The following is a 16,018-nucleotide window of genomic DNA, read 5'->3' on the forward strand; positions in this document are numbered from 1 at the left end:
AGCTCACTATTATACCCAACAACTAAAATGTTCCAGTAATCACAAGTTTAAGGATAATCAATAATTTTAGAGATAATTGAGAAATAATTATCAGTAGAGATTGTTAAGGAAATTAGAGTAATGGGAAGATAAGAATCTACCTAAAGGCAACCATCACTAATTGAGAGATGTGAATATGTGATTGCCAGCAGTGAAAAACATACCAAACAGCTTAGTGAAAACGTCTTCAATTGGTCCACAAGTTCATTCCTCATGCTTTACAGCTCCCGATGCAGCAATCACCTGTAAAAATACGACATAAATATTCATACTTAAACGAGAAAATTACGGTTAGCGACGTCGTGGTGAGCGTAAGATATAATTCTAGTGAGCGACACCAATGAGCAAAAGATACAATTACAATGGGCGGTATGGTGAAAATCCCAAATCACGATGAGTACGTAACCACGATAATTCAAACTCTGAAAATTATGGTTTAGAATTGTAGAGAAAATCAGAATCAATCCTTTGAAAATATTAGAAAAGTGTGAGGCAGCATGTGTACTTGATACTCTCATGTCAAGAGCTTCAATGAGCATTAATCCCATCATTAACCTCCAATTACGCACATCTCGAAATGATAATGTTAATCGTGTAATACAAACGCAACAAAAATGTAAATGAACAAATTCTTAAATAATTCAGCTACAAAAACAGAAATACAAATCACGATTATCACTCAAAATGAGAATCTTACAACAACCAGGATGAAGATTACCATAACACAACATATCAGTCCTGTCACCCATAAAAAAAAAATCATAACTTTTTGCCAAGCGAATCTATTAGCTTACTTTAATAAGCAGGACTAACTAAAGTAAAGAAAACATATATATCAAGGTTTAATAATAAGAAAGAATGTAATGTAGAGTAGAGAATATGGAAAAAAAGTGATACGTGTGATTAAATCCTTTGTGTTTCAGTAATGCTGTTGACATAGAGTATTGAGATCAACCTCCATCAGCTCGTAGAGTTTCAAATCACAATTTTAAGCAAAAATTTGACTTTCAACAAACACAACACACATGCCATATACTCCAACTTATCGACTAGGCTACTTGTAAGACTAAAGCATAAATCAAGGCAGGCATTGAGTTTGGTTAGTATCATTATCATACAACAATCAAGTTTAGCACAATAATCGTTTTTGTTGTTCATAGAATCATAGTACAATATAAGAGCTTCAAGTAAATCATAGTCCTTAATACCAAAGAATCAAATAATTAAAGAAAAACAGAACGCTACCTTGGTTGATCCTGGTTGGGACATCCGAGGCCTCTTGAAGCTGTGGAAAAACATGACAGCCCCCATGTTCATCAATTACGAAAATGTGATATTGAGGTAATATCTAACATAATAAAATGAGACATATAAAATCAATACAAAAAAGCCCAATAATTGCAGCACATATATACGAATACTGAGGAAAGCACATGGAATACAAATATATTGAATACAAGAGGTGTGAAACAAGAAACATACCTCTGTTCTATCAGTTTTCGTCAATTTTCCTCTTTATTATAAAAATCCCCAATTTCTAGGGTTTAATAAAGTAAAGACCTTAGATTAGCAAAACCAACCTGCAACTTTCAAAGAAACAAGTAAGTTTCTCGATTAATATACGGAATTCGAAACGTGACAAAAATAAATTCTCAAAATTTTGGAGTAATGTGAGCAAACCCTAGAAATTTCGGACCAGATGAAGAGGCGGAAAGTGGTGGTGTACAGTTGTGATGCGATCTACGATGTAAGGGAGTTGGTGGCGGTTCTCGATAGTCGACGAAATACGGGTGATGGAGATTAGTGAGGGTGATGGAGATTACTGAGGGTGAGGATTGAAGGGGTTTATTCAATTAAAAAACATGGCGGGTTGTATCTTTGTTTTGCTAAGTAGAGTGAAGTACGGTGTATAATACTCCGTAGATTAATAGCATTATTATTATATAAAGAATAAAGGAAAAGTTGGATGGGTTTTAGTCCGATTATTTTTTTCATTTTTTATTTTTAATAAATGTAGAGAACTGTTAATATAAAAGGCGTTCTCTATTATTTTTTTACATAACGCTTATCTAAGAAAAGCGTTCTCTTTATTTCTAGAGAACATTTATCTAACTGGGCCGTTCTCTATTAGGCGTTACTTATTCCTATCTTTGTAGTAATGATAGTTTATGAATAAGATGTGTAAAATATATGCTTAACCATTTCATCATCAAATTCGAGTTAAATCAACATGGCATGTATTTTTACCAAGGATGACACACAATATGGTCAAGATAAGAATGGAATAAAAATAAAAATAAAAATAAAAGAAAGCAAAATGAAATAAAGATGTTTGATATGAACTAATTATGTTAAGTTCATTGCTTTGTAATTAGTCAACATTTATCATCGTACTCGAATTAAACCGACATGGTATGTACAATCCAAGAGTGATTATGAATATGACTAAAAGGCTTGCAAGTGTAAATGAATGAGAAAAATGAACAATAAAAGAAAAGGGTGTTTAAGTACCCATTAATTTGTAATTAACCAACAAATATCATCGTCATACGGGATAAAACCGTCATGGTATAAATAACCAAGGATGATTTTGGTAATGGTAAAAAATCCTTGTCATAAGAATGAATAAAAGTGATAAAAAGAGCCGTAAAAGTAAAGAAAGAAAATAGAGGAAAATAATGAAGGAATGATGAACTCAAACACGTTTGAGTCCTGACCCGAGGATCCCATTGGGACGCGGGCCTTCTTGCGTGGCAAGGAGCTCCTGTCTTAGGCCAAGACTCGGTTTTTGGTCGATCATTCCATGTTTTGAAGCGTGTTATGCATGATTTATTTTTATAATACCACAGAAACAGTAAAACATGAAGTAAATGAGTTTATTACGCCCTCATACTTATATGTTCGGTTACTTGTGAAAATAGACAAAGGTTAAACTCATGAGTCAAAAAACTCGATTTAAAACTAATTTGTAAGAAAGAGTGTTGCTTTTAGTTGTTGATTAGGTGTAGTTGGTCGAAATGGTCGGTCAAGTGTTTTTATTGTACGATGATGGTACCAAACAAAGTGTGTAAGGCTCGTATTTTGGATCGGTAGGTCCAAAACTCGCGTCGATTTTTGACTTATAAAGTCGAGTTGAGAATTTTAAGGGAGAGGTGAAGGGGCGGACACTCGCGTAAGTGTAAATGATGCATGAAGGGGGGGTATTTATAGAAGAATGAGTGGTGTTGGTTGCGTATTGTTAGATTAAGACCCCATATTATATTAGACTCCTCTAATAATGTACTAAATTACTAGTTAACTTAGTTTAAGATGGTCTTAATGACATGCATGCAAACTATATGCTCGAATAAGTAAATAAAAGAATTTTCCTCACAATGACAATTAGGTAATGCACACCTCAAAATAACTTTGAGGTTCTTGAGCTATGAAATTGTTGGATAACCTCCTTACCCAAAGTCTCCAAAGTAGAAGATTTCCTTCAAGTAACACCCAAGATATCACCCAAATAATCGTAATATTACTAACTAGATAATTAGAATTTTGACTAGAATAATAAAACAAATATTATTACAATGATAATATTTAATGTTTATTATTTTTTTGTGAATTTGTTTTAAGTTTTGTTGATGAAGATGAAGGTAAGAAATGTAACAATTTTTTTTCTTTCCTGTTCTCTTCTTCACGACAACAAGGGAGGTTTTTAGACAATTTTTTTGCTCTAAAAAATAACCCTTAAATGCGTAAAAGGTGAGGCATTAATAGGCCTCTAAATGCAAACAATTCATGGACATACCCCATGTGGTTAGGCAAATTTTTCTCAAAAATTGTTGACTTTAACAACAATTATGCCGGTCCATGTGAGTAGTTTTGGTCTTATTTTGACTTTCGATATTTGTCCTATAAATGTTTATAAGTTCTATATTTAATTGTCTTATATAATTAAATAATAATTTGATCATTTAACATTTAAATAATACAAATTTATGACTAATATACACTTAACTTTTAATTGATATTTTACCATTTCATCAATATAAAATGTGTCTTTTATGATCCAATTAGCTAATTTGACAACCCCTTGTAATATTATTAGCTATTTACCTCTGTCTCACAATATATACATCTACCTCAAATATTTAGCAAATTAACCTTTCCATTACTAAATACTGTCTTATTTAATCATATTAATACAAAATATAAAATTTATTAGTTAATTATCGTATAATTGAATAATAAACTTACTTGGCCCGAGTTCTAAACTCGACTCAAAACACAAATTCACTCGACTAACTATTAGTCGTATTATTCTGGAAGCTAATTAAATTGTATCTTATACAAATAATTAACTTTCCTATTTGGGCTCAATCCTATAAGTGTGACCGAAAGGGATCAGTTAAACACCGCAAGCAAACGACAGTAACGTCTAACTCTAGTCAGCTGAGCGTTACCGATATATGTTGATCAACTGACAAGTATAAAATAAATATTATATCCTTAATATTCCTTTTATGAGATTTGTTATGCAGACGCACTATTGTGGAGGACACCTACTCCAACAATCTCCCACTTGTCCAAAACAAGTTGTGCGTTACCGATTCTCTTGTGCGTTATATCTCCCACTCAATGCAAGGTGTCTTTCAGGTCGCACTTGCAAATGATTAAATCATGAGTGGTTTTCTCGATCGGGAGAGTAACTGTCTCACCGAATAATCTACCATAGATTCATACGAGCGTGGCCATGTATTTCCAGTCACATCTCCTCGAGTGGCCTTAAGATAATAAACCCTGACGTGGGTGGACAATCCTGTTCACCTATTTTCTTCATTCAATCACAGATCACCATGACCCAAACGATGCCCATCGGCCTCCTTTTACGGCACGACCTAGGACAAAAATCAAAGCCAATCGAAAACTATACTGACTCAGACAAATAACCGCTAGTCTAAAGAATCGACTCAAAAGAATAAATAAAAATCCTTGCCATGACCAAGCAACATGAGGACTCTATAAAAAAAAAATGGTCACTGCCCGCCAGAGTGTCTCAAAAGTCTGCCTATGTAATCGACTGGTCATTTTAATGACCCAATTGTTGTCGAACCCACCATCAATCGACTTACAATCTAGTGACTCCGAGACGTTACCTCATTAAGTAACCAGGGAAAAAAATACAATGTAAATCCTGTTCACTTTAAGTAGGGTTCAACGTTGTTTTAACAACCTACTCGGAAAGACAAAGTATAAAAATAAAATAGTTATGAAAAACTCAAACTATAAATGTGATTATCATATATGTAAATAATGATATAAAATCCAATTATTAAATATCTTATAATCTATATCAAATCAGGTACACGTTTCAATCCCATCGAAAGTACACGACTATTATACTTAGCCTGCAATAATGACTTAGTTAAAGGATCAGCAATGTTATCATATGTCCCAACCTTTCAAATCGCTACTTCCTTTCTATCAATATAATCTCTAATTACATGATACTTCCTGAGTACATGTCTAGACTTATTACTAGACTTGGGCTTCTTCGCTTGAAAAATAGCCCCAATATTATCACAGAAAATGGTGATAGGATCTGCAGCTGTGGGAACTACTCTTAGCCCTTTGAAAAACTGCCAAATCCAAATAGCTTCCGACGCGGCAAGATACTCAGCTTTCGTTGTAGAATCCGCATTAACAACTTGCTTGAAACTCTTCTAGCTCACAGCACCACCATTCAACATAAATATATAGCCTGTGTGGGATTTAAGATCATCCCTATCAGTTTGGAAACTGGCATCCGTGTAACCTTTTAAACATAGCTCAGTATCACTTCCAAATACTAAGAACCAATCCTAAGTCTTCTCAAGTACTTAAGGATGTTCTTCATGGCTATCCAGTGACTTTCACCAGGTTCTTTTTAGTAACGACTCATCATACTCAAAGCATACGAGACATCAGTACGGGTAAACATTATAGCGTACATGACTGATCCAACAGCGGAAGCATAAGGGATCAATTTCATGCATTCAATTTGTGCTGGCTCAGTAGGACATTGTGACTTGCTTAGAGTGATCCCATGACCTATCGTAAGATGACCTCTCAAAGAGTTTATCTTTTTTAACCTGTTAAAAATTTTATCTATATAAGCTTCTTGACTTAATGCTAATATCCTTTTGGATCTATCCTTATAAATCTGGATACTTAAGATGTGTTACGCCTCTCTAAAGTCTTTCATTCAAAAATTATTTTTAAGCCACTCCTTTACAGAAGTGAGCATTTGTATATCATTCCCAATGAGTAATATGTCATCCACATATAAGACTAAAAAAACTATTTTGCTCCCACTAAACTTCATGTATAAACATGGTTCCTCGACATTTCGAGTGAAGCCATTCTGTTTAATTACATGATCAAAGCGATGGTTCTAACTCCTTGATGCTTTCTTAAGACCATAAATGGAACTCTTAAGCATGAATACTTTCTTAGGATTGTTTGGATCAACAAAACCTTCAGGTTGTGGCATATACACTTCCTCTTCTAGAAACCCATTCAAGAAGGCGAATTTTACGTCCATCTGCCAAATTTCATAATCATGAAATGCAGCAATCGCTAAGATAATCCGAACAGACCTAAGTATTGCAACTGGTGCAAAGGTCTCATCATATTGAAAACCATGAACCTGAGTGAATCCTTTTGCAACCAATCGCGCTTTGTTGACATCTTTATGTCCATCCAAGCCGATTTTGATTTTAAAAATCCATTTACACTAAAGAGGTCTAACATCTTCATGCAAATCAACCACGTCCCATACCTGATTTTCTCGCATAGAGTCCATCTTGGATCGCATGACCTTAAGCCATAGTTTATATTTTGGACTAGAAATAGCTGACTTGTAGGTAGTAGGCTCGTCAATTTCTAAAAGTAAGACATCGTAGTTACCATATGCCTCGATAATACTAAGATATCTATCAGGAGGGTGGCTAATGCGAATTGACCTCCTAGGAATTACAACTGAGCCAGATGAAGAAGGACCATCTTCCTGCATCATATCCTTAATATGTGGCTCTTTAACTTCACTAAGTTCAAATAAATTCTTTTTCTAGGAAGACAACATCAGGAGGTACAAACACTTCGTTCTCGTCACGATTGTAGAAGTAATAACCACGTTTTTCCTTAGGATAACCTACAAAGAAACACAAACGATAAATTATGGACCTTCCCTTTCCACAAATCATGTGGAGTTTTATCAGCTGCCTTAGTTGGACTTCGGTTAAAAGATGAAATAGTAGAAAGAATTGCAAATCCGCAAAATGAGTCAGGAAGCTTAGTCTGACTCATCATAGACCGAACCATATCTAGTAATGTTCAGTTTCTTCTCTCAGCTACACCATTTAATTGTGGTGTTACGGGAGGAGTTAATTGTGATACTATACCACAATCTCTTAGGTGAGTATCAAAGTCATTACTTAAATATTCCCCACCATAATCAGATCGTAATGCTTTGATCTTTCTTTCAAGTTGATTTTCTACTTCATTTTGGAATTATTTGAACTTTTCAAATGCTTCACTCTTGTACCTCATTAAGTAGACATATCCATATCTACTTAAGACATTAGTGAAAGTAATGAAGTCGTCATAACCACCTCTAGTAGTGATAGTCATTGGCCTACATACATCGGTATGTATAAGACCCAACAATTGACTTGCTCTTTCTCCTTTTACAGAAAAAGGTGAACGAGTCATATTGCTACCAAGAACAAAAGACTCGCATGTGTCATAAGATTCGTAATCAAACGGTGATAAAATACCAGTCTTTCCTAGTCTCTTAATGCAATTTTCGTTTATTTGACCTAAACGACAATGCCATAGATAAGATAGTTCTGGGTCACCTGTTTTGAGCTTTTTACTTTGTATATGATAAACTTCATTAGTTAGATCGAGAATATAAATACCATTGATAGATTTAGCATAACCACATATCATATCATTAAAAGAAAAAGTACGACATTTGTCTTTTATTACAAAACTGAAACCCTCTACATCTACTACAGAGATCGATATTATGTTCTTTCTTAAAGTAGGTACAAAATAAAAATTATTTAAATACAATTCTAAGCCAGATGCTAAACTAATGACATAAGTCCCTACTAGGGATGGCAATGGGTCGGGTCTGGGTCGGGTCCAGCAAGACCCGGACCCGGACCCGTCCCCAAACATGGGACCCAGACCCGACCCACACCCTAAAGGGTCTAAATTTATTGGACCCTTACCCATACCCAACGGGTCCGTGTCGGGTCCGTGTCGGGTCCGGGTCCGATCCAGACCCTTGCCTGAACACTTTCCTCCTGTAGTCCTGTGTATTCAAAATGACCTCTGCTTTGTGCATATTTATGCACTGACTTCTTTTTGTGCACATTTATGCACTTCATTTTTGCACTCCTTACAAATACCAAATACAAAGTCTTGAATAAAATTACAAAGTCTCGATAAAATTACAAAGTCTTAAGCAATGAGTTATAAAGTCTTATCAAAGTTCGTAGTCTGATGCGTGTATTTTATATAGACTTTTTAGTCCATTTATTCACGCATTTCTATATTGTTTAAGTGGTTTTATACCGCTATTTGCCCCGAATTGGCTCCTTTTTGTTTTTATTATTGTTTTGTAGGTACAAGACAAGAAGTAGCGGAAATCAAGCCTAAAACATGTCCTTAAGCATGCATTTAGGAGATGAGTGGATTTGGAGCTCGGAAACTACAATTACGAGATGCGCAAAGGAGTAGTGAAGCTTAAAAGGCAAAGGAAGAACTTCAAATTACTAGTTCTTGCTTTGAAGAGTCATATCTCGAGTTATATAACTGATATTCAGGTGATTCTAAGTGGAGGTGAAAGCTGATCCTCTTAGCTTTCCAACGCCGCAAAAATCACTTGATTCCGATAAGTAACGAAGAAATGGCGGCCGTTTGAAGTTCACTGCGCGAAGCAGGAGTTACGCGCTGAGAAGTTCTCGATCGAGAACTATGTTTGCTCGATCGAGAGCTTTGCTATACCATTTTGCTCGATCGAGAGCTACATTTCTCGATCGAGAGGGTTGCTGAAAAGAGTGCTCGATCGAGAGCCTTAACCTCTCGAGCGAGAGGTCTGCCAAGAAGAAGTGCTCGATCGAGAGCTTTATCCTCTCGATCGAGAGCTTATCCATGCTATCCTAGTGATTGACACGTGAAGAAGATTAGTTTTACGCAAGTTCATTGTACTTAGACTTTTTAATAGGATATTAGGATATTAATAATATCCTCTCCTTATTATAAATAAGAGAGGAAGTCGACATTTACACGACACAATTCACGAGACTGGAGCTCCTCTCCAGTTTCGACTTCCCTCTATTTTCGCGGATCTCAATATATTCTTAGTTCATTTTCGGTATTTCTTCCTCCCTTCTCTTTATGCTTAATTATTTTATGCATTGCTAAATTCCTTGCTAGGACGATAGGGGATCCGTAATTATGTTAGATTAGCAATCGAATTATTATGATAATGCTTATTTGATTTATGTTGTTATCACTACATATAATTGTTATAGTTTAATTGAGTCGACGCAATTAGATTATAGATCTTAGTTAACCTTGACTTGGACCGAAAGGTTGAAAAAGGGAAGACTCGTAGCGATACGTTAGGATACGGTAGTGAGGGCGAAAGCTAAGCTATTTGTATTTTAGGGCGAATTAAGGACCGAAAGGTGACGTTCGTAACCCCTTAGATCTATTTGCTAGACCTTAGACGTAGATTGCTAAACTGATTAATCATGGTGAACCGACTGTCTTAGCTATCCCTCTTCCCTTGCTTTTCTCTTACTCTCTCAAACTCGTAGTTTAGAAAACCAATTTTATAAAACCCCCACTTTTGACCGAATAAACGAACCGTTAAAACAGATAACTTGCCTCCCTGCGGATCGACCCTTATTACTACCTTTTAGTAATTTGGTTTTATAAATATTTTTTTTGATACTAAAACGACGGTATCAAATTTTGGCGCCATTGCCGGGGAGGCAATTGCCCTATCTATTTTTTTGTTTCGTTTATTTCCATCCGTCTCGGGAAATTTTATTTCCTGTGACAGTTCTTATTCCTTCTCTAGTGTTGTTTGATAGGTCTTACAGGTCCTATAACGATGCTTCAGAAGGTATTTTGTGAGAGATGTGGTGTCGTGGGACACGAGGCGGCTTGTTGCCTTGCAGATCTTGACGATGTTTATGCTTATCGACAGTATAAACAAACTCATTCTGTTTCGTTCCCACCACGCAGTTATACGCCACATCCGTACTATCCACGTGGCTTCCAAGAGCCCCCCTATCCTTTTTCGCCGCAACAACCCACTCCCTCTTTCGATGATGACAACAACGAAGAGATGGACGAATTGAAGTCGCTATTGGCGGCACTTACTCTTCAAGTTGAAGAATCGACAAACGCTGCTGTCGAGAGTCTTACGCATTCAATGGCTCAAATAATAACCGAGCCAGAGAATGTTATGTATGACACGGATTCCGAGGACTCGGATTTCGTGGAAATCTTCAACATTGCTGCCTATGATTCAGCCGAGGAGGTGGTCGATCGAGCAACTAAAACAGCTCGATCGACTGATTGGGATGAAGAGTTCCCTCGATCGAGTGACTATGTTGCTCGATTGAGGAGTTTTGTTGAAGAAGGTTCTCGATCGAGTGAATACACTGCTCGATCGAGAGATTCTAGCGAATAAGGAGTTTGATCAAGTGATTCACTTTCTCGATCAAGCACAATAGGTGCGGATAACAATGGTTATTCATCCGATTCTATCCCAATTGACGATGAGAAGGTGAACGAAGGTCGTATCGCTTCAGTAGAAGGTACTATCGTTCCTTTTGTTGACTTTAATACGAGTTTTCATCTTTCCGTTAATTCATATACTGTTTTTGAATTGACGCCTCCACCCCAACTCGGGAGCAATTTGGAGGAACATCGCTATATTTCTTCTTATGCAGGTTTAACGAGCTGGAACCCGGGAAAGGGATCGCAACATTCCGCCCCGCCTAGGAAGAAAGAAAAAGGGGACAAGGGAGTCGTGATACGTGCCTTGATGGGCCGCTACTCCGATACTGCTGTGCTGTGGAGGACGGTATTGAAGCTATTGATGGCCGAAATAACTGCTTTCAGTCAAAAGCCTCAAGGAGAAGCGAATTATTTCCTTAGTTGTTAAGCCGGGTTTGCAACCCCGTGCAATTTGGAATAAATTTACACTTAAAACTTTTTATGCTTTTTAAACATTCTTTAGACAATTAGTTTAAGTAGACTAATGTTCTTCGCGTGAAACAACTATTTTGGTATTTGGAATGCATTTCCTGTTTAGTTTTGCAGATAGCTGAAACAAGGTTTGATCGAGTAGTTTTACTACTCGGTCGAGGGGAAATTGGAGAGTAAGGCCTCGATCGAGGGTCCGTCTGGTCGATCGAGGAAGCCAAGCTTAGTAAAGGCTCGATCGAGTAACTTTGTTACTCGATCGAGAGGATTATGGAGGCAATCGAGATACTACTCCTTCTCGATCGAGGAGATTTCGAAATAGGGGAGTTACTTCAACTTTTCTTATTTCTTTTCGATTTATTTCCTTCTTTTGATACTTCCCATTTTCGTGCACCCCCTCCCCCTTAATTTTTTATTTGCTTATCTCAGCCTAGAAAATAACAAATAGGACTACGAACCCTGCTGTTGCCGTAGCCGCCTCTTCTGCTGTTGACTCGCGCGCTTACTGAGTAGTACGCTAGCTACTCGCTCCCCTAGTTTGATGCTGGTTTGGGGAAGCCGTTTTGTAAGTACCGTCTTCCATATTTTTCATCTTATTTATCGCATTTTAGGAACATGTATTAGGTTGCGTGCCCCATCTCCCATTTAGCTGCTGTAGTTAGCTGTGAAGACAATGAGGACATTGTCTGTTTTGGTTTGGGGAGGGTGTATGCATCCTTTTGAGTCCGCATTTCAATTTGTTTTGCATTCATATTTCTTGCATTTTTGTATGCATTGTATTTAATTTCAAAAAATAACAAAAACCATAAAAACTTAAAAATTTCGAAAAAACCAAAAATATCACGTTTAATTTTGCATTTAGGTTGTGTCGGAATGGAATAATTCTATGTTGTAATTATTTTAACTTAAGCCTTGCAAATTTTTCACGTCTTTTAGTAATTTTCAAAGCATTTTCTCGAATTTCGTTTCAAAATTCGTTGAACAAGTAGACTTGACTTGAAATTTTGGCAAGCTACTTATAATTTCTGAGATATAGAGCCTATAACTGGTGACATTCATGACCGGTTAATTTAGGAATGAGAGTAGTACTCCCATCATTTCATGTTTTGCATGTGTATGAGTTTTGATTGCTTTTTGCCTATACGAATCAGTTTGTGGTCGGTATTGCATGTTTTGAGAACTATTGCATCTCCCCCTTTCTCATTTTGCCCCATTTAACTCCACATTAAGCCATATCTGCCAGTTGCCCTTAACTACATCCCATACTTAGCCTACCATTGTGCTGAGGTAGGTAGTAGTATAGGAATTTGTTAATTTGTACAGTTTGTGGCTCGTTTTCACTGTTTGGAGTGAGTATTTATGAGAAATGTTGGAAAATGCTGATGAGAGTGGTCGATCGAGAGATATTGTGCTCGATCGAGCCTTTTATGGTTACATTTATGGTCGATCGAATGGTTATGTGATCGATCGACTAAACTTGAGTTAGTGACCGCTCGATCGAGAGCTCATTCAACTCGATCGAGAGGTTCCTTGTGTCAGCCATGAAGGAAGAGAAAAAAAGGGAGAAAAGAAAACAATGAAAAAAAAGAATGAATGAAAAAGAAAAAAAAAAAGGAGTTAATAAAAATTACTTCTTATTTAATAATTTGGCTGGGACGATATACACCTCATATGCTTATTGTTATGATTTGGAGGTGTTCATTTTCGATTATGTGTTGAGTTTTGCCTAAATATTAGAGGCAATGATTTATTTTTCAAGTTGGAGGAACGGGATACGGTTTCTAATGGTTTGTTAGGTACTAGCTTGGCTATTTGCCCCTCATTTCCATACTTGTTTTGCCCCTTCTTTCCCACTTAGCCTCACGTATCCATATCTTGCAATAGTTCGGCATGTAATAGTCCTTGATGGTGGTTATGCGTATGTACGGTAGCTAAAATCATTATTCATGCTAGTTAAGCATACATGAACATGTTGGTCGTAGTCTAGGTGAGCGACTATATTTTCTTTCTCTCTTACATATAATGCTTACCTTGTGCCTATTTGAGAGAGAGTGACACGGGAGAGTCCATTTTTGAAAGTCTTGCAAGGTCGAACGTTCAACTATTTATGAAATATGTATAAATTCGTTTGCTTTGTTATTGCGCTTTTAGTAGTTGACTCTTTTGCATTAAATTGGTTTGAGTAGACGATTTCTAACTTGTCCTAGTTTTGTTCCTTTTCATTAGCTCATGTAGTTAGTTGCATTTAGTTTGCTTGAGGACAAGCAAAGGTTTGGTTTGGGGAATTTTGATGCGTGTATTTTATATAGACTTTTTAGTCCATTTATTCACGCATTTCTATATTGTTTAAGTGGTTTTATACCGCTATTTGCCCCGAATTGGCTACTTTGTGTTTTTATTACTGTTTTGTAGGTACAAAACAAGAAGTAGCGGAAATCAAGCCTAAAACATGTCCTTAAGCATGCATTTAGGAGATGAGTGGATTTGGAGCTCGGAAACTACAATTACGAGATGCGCAAAGGAGTAGTGAAGCTTAAAAGGCAAAGGAAGAACTTCAAATTACTAGTTCTTTCTTTGAAGAGCCATATCTAGAGTTATATAACTGATATTCAGGTGATTCGAAATGAAAGTGAAAGCTGATCCTCTTAGCTTTCCAACGCCGCGAAAATCACTTCATTCCGATAAGTGACGAAGAAATGGCTGCCGTTTGAAGTTCACTGCGCGAAGTAGGAGTTACGCGCTGAGAAGTTCTCGATCAAGAACTATGTTTGCTCGATCGAGAGCTTGGCTATACCATTTTGCTCGATCGAGAGCTACATTTCTCGATCGAGAAGGTTGCTGAAAAGAGTGCTCGATCGAGAGCCTTAACCTCTCGATCGAGAGCCTTAACCGAGAGGTCTGCCAAGAAGAAGTGCTCGATCGAGAGCTTTATCCTCTTGATCGAGAGCTTATCCATGCTATCCTAGTCATTGACACGTGAAGAAGATTAGTTTTACGCAAGTTCATTGTACTTAGACTTTTTAATAGGATATTAGGATATTAATAATATCATCTCCTTATTATAAATAGGAGAGGAAGTCGACATTTACACGACACAATTCACGAGACTGGAGCTCCTCTCCAGTTTCGACTTCCCTCTATTTTCGCGGATCTCAATATATTCTTAGTTCATTTTCGGTATTTCTTCCTCCCTTCTCTTTATGCTTAATTATTTTATGCATTGCTAAATTCCTTGCTAGGACGATAGGGGATCCGTAATTATGTTAGATTAGCAATCGAATTATTATGATAATGCTTATTTGATTTATGTTGTTATCGCTACATATAATTGTTATAGTTTAATTGAGTCGACGCAATTAGATTATAGATCTTAGTTAACCTTGACTTGGACCGAAAGGTTGGAAAAGGGAAGACTCGTAGCGATACGTTAGGATACGGTAGTGAGGGCGAAAGCTAAGCTATTTGTATTTTAGGGCGAATTAAGGACCGAAAGGTGACGTTCGTAACCCCTTAGATCTATTTGCTAGACCTTAGACGTAGATTGCTAAACTGATTAATCATGGTGAACCGACTGTCTTAGCTATCCCTCTTCCCTTGCTTTTCTCTTACTCTCTCAAACTCGTAGTTTAGAAAACCAATTTTAGAAAACCCCCACTTTTGACCGAATAAACGAACCGTTAAAACAGATATCTTGCCTCCCTGCGGATCGACCCTTATTACTACCTTTTAGTAATTTGGTTTTATAAATATTATTTTTGATACTAAAACGACGGTATCAAATTTTAAAATTTGACAAGGCTGTCGCAACCCTGTCAAAGATAAAACCAACGGGTCTCAACTAAATGTAGCAGAGGTAGTCGGGTATCGAATCCACAGGGAGATGGGAATCCTATAGTCAACTAGGTCTGTCGAAAGTAACCAAAATAGGGGGTTTGTTTGTTTGTTTTCTAAAAACTACGAGTAAAGGAGAGAATAAAAGGAACGAGAGAGAAATAAAATAGAGATGAACAAGGGAGAAAGGTACTAGGATTGTCGGTTCACCATGGCTTTTAAAGTCCGGACTAAAATAAAGATGCCCTAAATCCAAGCTGTGGGTAATAAACGTCACCTTTCGGTCATTAGTTCGCCCTAGGCAATACTAGTTTAGCTTTCGCCCTAGCTAGCATAAATCCTAATAAAACGCTGCAGAACTACTCATTTTCCAATCTTTCGATCTAGGAGAAGGGGATAACGAGACAGTTAATTGAGTGCGTCGACTCAAACAATTAAGAGATATTAAAGCAGCAGATGCATACAACTAGACTACGGGTGTTCTAATTAATTCGTCCTTCCTACGCCATGGCTACCCTAAATCCTAGCAAAGCGATTAGCTATTCATGATCAAAATGAGGAACAATAGTGGCAAAGCAAATAACAATAGATAACATAATAAACGAAACTGAACTGAAATTATGCTATGATAATACCGAATTCAACATAAGAAAAATTGAGAAATGGCGATGAAAAGTACTTCCGATCCAAAAACTCAAGCAACAGTCTCCGTCCTCCGTCCAGAATGTCATAATTAGGTCTCTAGTATTCCTTGCCTCTTTATAAGAAAAATAGCAAGGAAATAAAGCGTTATAAAATAACAACACAATCGAATTAAAGCCCATCAGTGCGTGGCCTCTCGATCGAACTCCACAGTTGCTCGATCGAGAGCTTCCCCTAAGTATCT

At 36.9% G+C, this 16,018-nt stretch overlaps 1 long non-coding RNA gene across 1 annotated transcript; it reads right to left on the reverse strand.

Moving 5' to 3' along the window:
- Positions 1–216: 216 nt before the first annotated feature.
- On the reverse strand, positions 217–1,938 carry LOC141627254 (uncharacterized). Its single transcript, XR_012536817.1, has 4 exons — positions 1,720–1,938; positions 1,522–1,619; positions 1,285–1,324; positions 217–282 (listed from the first exon to the last, which is right to left on the reverse strand). It is a non-coding gene; the product is annotated as an uncharacterized LOC141627254 (long non-coding RNA).
- Positions 1,939–16,018: the final 14,080 nt, after the last annotated feature.

This window comes from Silene latifolia, chromosome Y (genome assembly GCF_048544455.1).
Source record: "Silene latifolia isolate original U9 population chromosome Y, ASM4854445v1, whole genome shotgun sequence".
NCBI classification, from domain to species: domain Eukaryota; kingdom Viridiplantae; phylum Streptophyta; class Magnoliopsida; order Caryophyllales; family Caryophyllaceae; genus Silene; species Silene latifolia.